The sequence below is a fragment of the Cajanus cajan genome, chromosome 1 (assembly GCF_000230855.2).
Source record: "Cajanus cajan strain Asha chromosome 1, NIPB_CcT2T_4, whole genome shotgun sequence".
NCBI lineage: Eukaryota > Viridiplantae > Streptophyta > Magnoliopsida > Fabales > Fabaceae > Cajanus > Cajanus cajan.
In genome coordinates this window covers 26,803,846-26,811,630 of record NC_138517.1, presented here as the reverse complement: position 1 = coordinate 26,811,630, position 7,785 = coordinate 26,803,846, and the positions used below count along the sequence as shown (strand labels likewise).

The 7,785-nt window shown below is 35.3% G+C and overlaps 1 long non-coding RNA gene across 1 annotated transcript; it reads left to right on the top strand.

The window, feature by feature from the left end:
• The first annotated feature begins 4,737 nt into the window (after positions 1 to 4,737).
• Positions 4,738 to 6,226, top strand: LOC145953926 (uncharacterized). The gene is made up of 2 exons (XR_014431147.1): positions 4,738 to 4,858; positions 5,878 to 6,226. It is a non-coding gene; the product is annotated as an uncharacterized LOC145953926 (long non-coding RNA).
• The last annotated feature ends 1,559 nt before the right edge of the window (positions 6,227 to 7,785 follow it).

Here is a 7,785-nt window from a genome sequence, read left to right as displayed (position 1 = left end):
TGAAGTTATATGTCATGTCACGCCTGAATCTACTATCCAGGCATCAGAAAGTTGTTTTCTGCCTTTAGAATTGACTTTTGCTTCACTATACAGGATTACTCCATCATCAGAAGTTTGTGCAACACAACCTTGGGAGCTTGATGCTTCAAAGTTCTTCCCTCCACTCTTCTTGTGCCAACAATCCTTTTTCAAGTGCCCTCTCATGCCACAATTGTAGCATTTTAAATTTTTTCTACCTCGAGACTTTGACCTACCATGATTCTGACTCCCACTGGAGCCCTGTTCCCTTGATCTTCCTCTCATCATCGTCAAAGCTTCTGCTTGCTTCGAACTTTCCAGCCTGTCTTCCTTATTCTTTCGCCTGGACTCTTCTTCAAGAATTGCTCCGGCAACATCATCAAAGGATAGACGACCGACAATGTTGTTATTTGTAATGTTGATGATGAGTTGATCATACGAATCTGGTAAACTCTAAAGTAGAAGCTCTGGACGTTCATTTTCAACTATGTTGAAATCTAACGCTGTGAGCTGGGCAAACAAAGTGTTCAGATTGTTGATGTGTTTCGTCACTGGCATGGACTCACTCATCCGAAGAGTATAGAGTTTTCTCTTCAAGAATATCCTTGTATGTAGTGACTTGACCTCGTACAATTTGATTAAGGTATCCCAAATCTCCTTTGCAGTCTTCTTCTCTGCTATGCTCGACAAAACTGAATCAGCCATTGCTAAGTGCAAATTGGCAACAGCATTGTCATCCATCTCTTTCCACTTTTCATCAGACATATCTGCATGTCTGACTCCAATTACATCTAGGCAATTGTCTTTTCTCAAGATTGCCCTTATCTTCAATTTCCACAGGGAAAAATTGTTCCCGTTGAACTTTTCTATCTCAAACTTTGTTGTCATGGTTTCACTCTTGAACCGACTTACACAATTTATATTATGTATAGTATCGCCTACTGGAATAGTAATTTGTGAACCAGTACACTAGGTAAGTTCCTAGGAAAGAGAGGTGGGTCTCGGATAGACACACTTAAGTACCAAGTCTTTCCTTAGCCAGAACCTTCCCTAGATACGCGCTATCACAATGTCACCCAGTAGCAAGAATAATTCTTTCTGATGTGGCAGATCAGATATTACTGCAACCACAGAGCATACTAGAACTTTCTTCGACATTATACTAATATACATGCAGCAGGATAACAACCAGTAGGCTCTGATACCACTGTTAAGTATCAGAGTAATAAAAATATGCTCACACAACTAAAATAAGAGAAGAGAAAAAAATAAATTATTGAACTATATCTCACACACAAAGGCAAGACCAAAGAAAAATATTTTACTAAGTGGAAGAAATTCTAACACCCTCTCTTAAATACAAGGAGGATACAAGAAATGGGTGCATATAAAACCTTCACCTTACACTTCTATTTATAAGAAAGTGAAGGGAAGGAATTGCAGCCCACAACCGATGTGGGACTTCCTGACACCCTTCCTAACAATTTCTTCCTCCTTTTCTGATGCATGTTTTCTTCATAAACATAATAAGATTTGAAATTCTTTTTCCTTAATCATTTGTACAAAATGTTACCTCTGGTTGAATATTTATTCTTTTTTCTACAGACTCACCAATTGCTACAGGCTACTAATATGGCAGGCATTGAGGCGTCGGCCATCACAACATGTTTTGTTAAGGTTGTTGGCGCAAGTAAGCAAGACAATAAGGTCATGATGCAATGGGGTTTGATGGGGTTAGTGTCTTGGGTTTGTTGCAGAACCACAACAGAGTTTGCGTCTGTGTCCATCGATTTGGACATAGAGGTTGCTTAAATGAAAAGAGATGATCAAAGGGGGCATAGTAGAAAGAGAGAAGAGGGAGATAGCAATAAAAAGAAAGCAAGTTTGCCAAACATTTTAAAAGTAATAGTAATCTCAGGTTTAGCCATTTGTGTTGGTGCAACGGTGCCATTTCTTGCAGCCTCCCTTACTAGAGAATATAAGGTAGGACTTGGAACGGTTGTGGCTGCTATGAGATTTTTTTTGCTTGGATTTGGTTGGTTATGCAGTGTTGGGCAGGGCTCTAGTGTTGAGGTATGTTGTGATGTTCTTGGTTGTGGGTTGGATGGTCATGGCCATGTCTTTGAGGCCAAGCATGTTGTTTTGGTCACGTGTACTTCCTTATGCAGCAATATGAACTATCTTTTCATTTTGTAACATTGACATGCTCTATCTACTTAAAAATGCTGAGATGGAACATAGGTTAGAGAAATTTTTATAGTACTTAGCACAAAGCTATTTATAATTTGTACACTTACAGTTCTCTTTATATATGCATGATGGTTAAGTAAGTTTGGATATTTTCATTTTATATGATGGAAGGAAATATTATCATATTTGAATCAGTGACCCATGGTATGTTTTTTGATAGAGGGAAGTAAAAACCTAGATGTTCTTGTTAATTACTTCTTAACTTAAATAATGATACAATGATTTTGAAGTTAGGAAATCAATGACTTGTCATTAATTATTTATTTATAATATAAAAGTCAATTTATTCTGTATTATACCGACACATTAGCTTAAAATACTTCTAAAATATTGTTATGTCAGAAAAAATGCTTATATGTCATTCTATATTGTCTCTTTTATTTACATGTAATGTTTCTCTTATTTTAATATATATCTCCATAATCATAAATATTATATTTTTATATCTACAAACCCTAAATATTTAGATTAAAAAGCTATAGCCATCATTTTTCTCCATTTATGAGGACTTATCCCTTTTATTGTTTCATAATCATCATTTTCGATTGAAGCAAAAATCAATAGCCTCGCCTTCGTCAGATATGCACAATGGCTACACCCAATTTAACTATCTTTTTCATTAAAGTGAAAATCATGATGGTTGCTTCTTCATCACGAATGCATAATAGTCACACCTCTATCACATAGGCGCAATAGTCGCACCCAATTCAAACAACATCTTCTTTGAAGCGAAAATCATAACAGTCGCACCCCACCCTCTCATGGCCATCCCCCAAATCCATCATAACTTTACCTTCACCACTTGTGACTTCTCTATCAAAGCCAAATCTTTCCCAAATCCTGAAGGTTGGAGTACATTTAAAATTTGGGTTTTGAATTTGGATACTAATATTTAGTATTGATGGAATGTTGCTTGGAATTTGAACGATGAAAAGAGCAAAAGATTATGTGCTAATTAAGAGTGTACCTAATGTTAGAATATAAATAAATTTAATAGAGCACAATAAAAATAAATATTTAGATTTATCAATAGAACCAATATCAACAACACAATGAATATTATAAAATTAAAACAGAGCAATCAATAGCAACTTGTTAAACATAAAGAGTAAATAAAATTATTAGATAAGATGTTTAGAGTAGTCTGGGTTGAAGTACGTAGAACGCTATCCTTAGAGAGAAAACGCCCCCACTGCACTGGTAATTTTTTAACCTTATAGTGCGCTCCTCTCCCAAGATACGTCAACCCGTTAGACCGTTCGAGTGCAGTGAAAGATCCCCGAAACAAAGAACACCGCTCCAAAACTATAATTTTTGTAATAGAAAAATAGAGAGAGATAAAATGAGCTTGTTGTATCTGTCTTTTCCTTCGTATTAATTTGTGTATATATGCAAAATATTAGACACTTTTTTTTTTAACTCAGTAGTACGTGCACCAGATTTTTAAGGATTCGCAACGTGAGCATTTTGGTAACCAATCGAGTACTGTGCACGTGTAACTAATTGGAGAAAAACCGTGAGTGTTGGTTTTGGGATAAGGTGCACGTACCTGAAAACTGATATTGATTTTGGAACGTTATATAAAAAGAAGATTAATTATATTAAATATTTAATTTAAATTTTAAATTATAAAATAATTTCTCAACAATTCCCCACTAATTTAAAATTTAAATATAGAAAAAACAATGATATATATATATAAACTTAAATATTTTAATAGAGCATAATATATTATATTTTCAGTACAAGGAACCTTCCAGGTTTGAGCCTTATACCTAGTGTATATGAACTTCCATTTGAGAGAATATGGAGACAGAATTGTCTTGAGTCATATCGCTTTAGCCAAACTTTAGAACATAACATGTATAATAAAGGTGTTCATTTGAGTTCTAATCAGTGGAGCGCATTACGGCCTTGCGCATGTATCTTGTTTCGTGAGTGTCACTTAGAGATTGTCCATATCTCACAGTAGCGGCCCCACCACCATGTAACACCCCAATTTCCTTAAAAGGATATTTTTATTAGTAATGGCATTTTCGTAATTATTGATGGCATTTTCGTAATTTTATAAAGGTATTAGGGGCATTTGAGTAACTCGGAACGGGCTGTTCCGAAAGTGGAACGGGCCGTTCTGAGCATTTAAAATAAGCTAAAATTTTAGGTTGGGAACGGGCCCAGAACGGGCCGTTCCAACAAGGAGAACGGGCCGTTCCGGAGGGAGAACGGGTCGTTCTGCTGGGTTTGAGAACGGGCCGTTCTGGTTTCAGAACGGGCCGTTCTGCTTTTTGGGAACGGGTCGTTCCGATTTTGGAACGGGCCGTTCCAGTTGAGAAATTTGCACAAATTTGAAGGATCCGGAACGGGCCGTTCCGAAATCAGTACGGGTCGTTCCGGGTACACCAGTTTGCCTATAAATAGGGCAGGGGGGTGAAAATTTTTATACAGAGGAAGAAAGTGAAATTTTAGAGAAGAGAGAGAGAGAGAGAGAGAGAGAGAAAGAAAGAGAAAGAAAGAAAGAAAGAAAGAGAGGGAAGAAAGAGATAATCCAGAGGAGGAGGCCCTGCCCAAGTTCCAGCTCCTGCTTATCCAGGTAAGGGGGGGAGTGAGAACCTCGCTCAGGGGTGTGGGGATAATTGTTGGATAGTTGTTTGTCGGATTGACCCCCAATCCCTTGCCATTGTTCTGTCTGATTTTCTATTTACTCTATTTTGTTCCTTGTTGAGGATGCCGTTGTTCTGTTTGATTTTCTATTTACTTTACTTTGTCGTTTGTTGAAGGTGCCGTTGTTCTGTTTGATTTTCTATTTACTCTACTCTGTTTTTGTTAAAGGTGCCGTTGTTCTGTCCGATTTTCTATTTATTATACTTTGTTCTTTGTTGAAAGTAATAAATGAGTATGAAATTAATGTTAATAATAAATGAGTTTTAATATGAACAAGAATGCTCTCTGTGAATACCTATGCGGACCTTATGAGGAGTATTGATGACATGACCATGTGAAATATGGACAAATGACATGAGACCTAAGAATGGACTATTGAGACAAACTATGATTATGATACTATGACAAATAATGATATGATGTACTAAATAAAATTATGTAATAAGTTAAATGTTGAGTTAATGAGATTATAAATGTATGACATGCATCATATGCATATATTACTCCAGGTGTGCCGCTGAGGCCGCATACCCACGACTAACAAGGTGTACCTTATGGTCACCCACGATGTAACATGCTAACAAGGTGTACCTTATGGTCACCCACGACTAACAAGGTGTACCTTAGGGTCACCCACGATGTAACATGCTAACAAGGTGTACCTTAGGGTCACCAGTGATGTAACCAGGTGTACCTTAGGGTCACCAACGATGAATTGTGAATCTTCTGTATGGCGCCACATGCATGCATTTATGAGTTGAGTCCATGACATCATAAGCATGATAAATGAGTATATATATGTGATATTGACTATTTATGTATTGTTTACATGTGACTTATATATGTTGTGTGTGTGTGTGCTATCTAGCAGTTATTTCTGCACCTGAAACTGAGTGAGATGTTTCTCACTCCCTTGTTGTTTTGTATACGTTTTAAATTGTGTTGCAGATGATCAGCATCATGAGAATGTTGGTGATGAGGCTTAAAGGCTTCAATTGGGCATGCTCTGATAGGATGTGACATCGGGGCATAGTTATTTTAGTTTAATATGTTATTGTTTTTATAACTTTAGTTTCTCTTCTTTTGTAATTTCTAACGAAGAGATAACGTAGATAACATGTATAATTCAAGGAAAATATATGTTAAGAATTGTAATTTGAACGTTCTTGATAAAAGACCAAGATGTACATTTTGTTATATTTTTATTATATGATTTGGGAGTATAAATTAATTCCTAACCAGGAGGCACTGCCACCTTTACTGGAGTTAATTTATATTTCCTTTATTATTATTTGTATATATATGATTTCTTGTTTTACACTAAATTGTATTGAAAATCTTAACTTCTTTTCTTTTATAATTTTTACACTGGAGTTATGATTTATGAGTTACGAATGTGAATCTTCTACCTTGTTATATTTGAAATATTTGTCAACTATGAAAGATTTTATTTACCCAAAAAGAAGAAGAAAAGAAATATTTTATTGTTACTTTTGTTGTATATTAATAATGGGGTAGAGGGTGTCACACACCACACTCACTAAGTGAACCCTTCCAAGGGTGGTCTGTGACACCCACCCTTACAACAATTGTCATTGGGTCCATTAAGAGGTATTTTAATTTTAACACAATAAATATAAATATTTGAATACCTCAACCTTATTATTGTCACAGTTTACTTTAGAGTACACCTCGCCATAGGAATGGAACATGCAATAATTTTGCAATTTATAATGGTGTACTTAGTTAACAAACAATTTCGTTATTACCCATTGAACTCCATTTATGGGATCGCCATTTATGTGGAGATGGGTGTCCATTGTTGCAACTAGTTGATGGACTTTAGTCCCATTCCCCTCGACGATTCAAGTACTTGTTGACGCGTCAACCCTTTTGTGAGTGGATCCGCAAGATTATTTTCAGACCTGATAAAATAAACAGAAATAACACCAGTTATCAAATTTCTGATAGATTTGTGTCTTATTCTCAAGTGCCTTCTATTTTCATTAAAGTTTTTGCTAGTAACTTTAGCAATGGCAACTTGACTATCACAATGCATTGACATTGGAGGTATAGGTTTATTTAATAATGGCAAGTCATATAATAATCTTTTAAGAAATTCAGCCTCACTACTAGCAGTATCTAAGGCAATTATTTTAGCTTCCACAGTAGAACGAGAAATAATAGTTTGTTTTGCAGATTTCCAAGCTACTGCACCTCCAGCTAAAGTAAAGACATAACCACTAGTAGATTTAGTTTCATCAGAATCAGAAATCCAATTTGCATCACAAAAACCTTCAATAATAGCAGGATAACATGCATAGTTAATGCCATAATTAACAGTTCCTTTGAGATATCTAAATAACCTTTCTAGAGCAAGCCAATGTGAATGATCAGGATTATGAATATATCTTCCTAACCTACCAACAACATATGCAATGTCTGGTCTTGAGAAATTAGACAAATGCAACAAGGAACCAATAATTTGAGAATATTTAAGAGGAGAGACACTTTCACCAATATTTTTCTTCAATTTAATACTAGGATCAAATGGGGTAGAAACTGGTTTCACATCAAAATAATTAAACTTTTTTAATATTTTTTCAATATAATGTGATTGTGTCAAAACAATACCATTTTGATTCTTAATCAACTTAATACCTAAAATAACATCAACAAGACCAAGATCCTTCATTTCAAAATTATTAGACAAGAAAGACTTCACATCATTTATAACATGTAGATTACTACCAAAGATTAAAATATCATCCACATAGAGACATAAAATAACACATGAATTATCATCAAATTGTTTCACATAAACACATTTATCACTATTATTAAACTGAAATCCAT